The 934-nt window shown below is 45.8% G+C and overlaps 1 pseudogene; it reads left to right on the top strand.

Annotated features, from left to right (window-relative positions):
- Positions 1-451: 451 nt before the first annotated feature.
- LOC139228343 (U2 spliceosomal RNA) lies at positions 452-689 on the top strand (annotated as a pseudogene).
- Positions 690-934: the final 245 nt, after the last annotated feature.

Here is a 934-nt window from a genome sequence, read left to right on the forward strand (position 1 = left end):
GGCAGTTGAAGTCATCACACAGAAATGGCACACCTAGGGGGCACATGAACAACAGGATCACTCAAAAGCAGATCAACAGGGGATGTTTATAAAAGGACCATCCTCCTCTTGGGGAAAAAAGTTTACACCAAATGGATTTCCAAAGTACTCAATTGCAAGATGGGCCTGCAGAGGTTGCTGACTCGGTTGAAATATGGAGAACCTCCACCATCATCTATACTAACATTGTCCAAGCATTTTTTTCCTCCTAGGCTTGGAGGAGACTGCATACCATGGAGTCTCAGAGTTCACACATGTAGTTTAAATCCATGTTCTCATTAAATTTATCACCATTCCTTCACCGTCCCAAAACTCCCTCCCTAACAGCACTGTGAGAGTACCTTCACCACACGGACTGCAGCGGTTCAAGGTAGCGGCTCACCAGAACCTTCTCAAGGGCAATTAGGGATAGGTCGCTTCTCGGCCTTTTGGCTAAGATCATGCGTAACTGACCTGACAGGGGAGTAACCATGACCCCAACGTGGTTCTCCCTGGATCAGGAAGGTGATTCTCCTATGCTTTTTGGAAATAGGAGGTGGGTGGGGTGGCTTGACCCATCCACCTCCACGGAGGTGTGTGGGGAGCTTGACCCATCCACCTCCATGGCACAAACCTGGTATTGCAGTACTTCCAGGAACGGTGCAGTGGCTCTAGGCCTTTTGGCTAAGAGCATTGGCGCAGAGTGATCCTTGGTGTGTACAAGGTGACCTCTGCCGTTTGTGATTTGACAAAGAATTAGAAAGATTGGCAATGAATAAATTAAAAAAAAATAATAATAAATGCTGGCCTTGCTAGCGACGCCTACATCCCAGGAACGAATCATTAAAAAAAATGTGTTTACATCTCAAGTTTCTAATACTAACAGGTAATATAGTTCGGGTTTAGGATTTATGAG

This window comes from Pristiophorus japonicus, chromosome 17 (assembly GCF_044704955.1).
Source record: "Pristiophorus japonicus isolate sPriJap1 chromosome 17, sPriJap1.hap1, whole genome shotgun sequence".
NCBI classification, from domain to species: Eukaryota; Metazoa; Chordata; class Chondrichthyes; family Pristiophoridae; genus Pristiophorus; species Pristiophorus japonicus.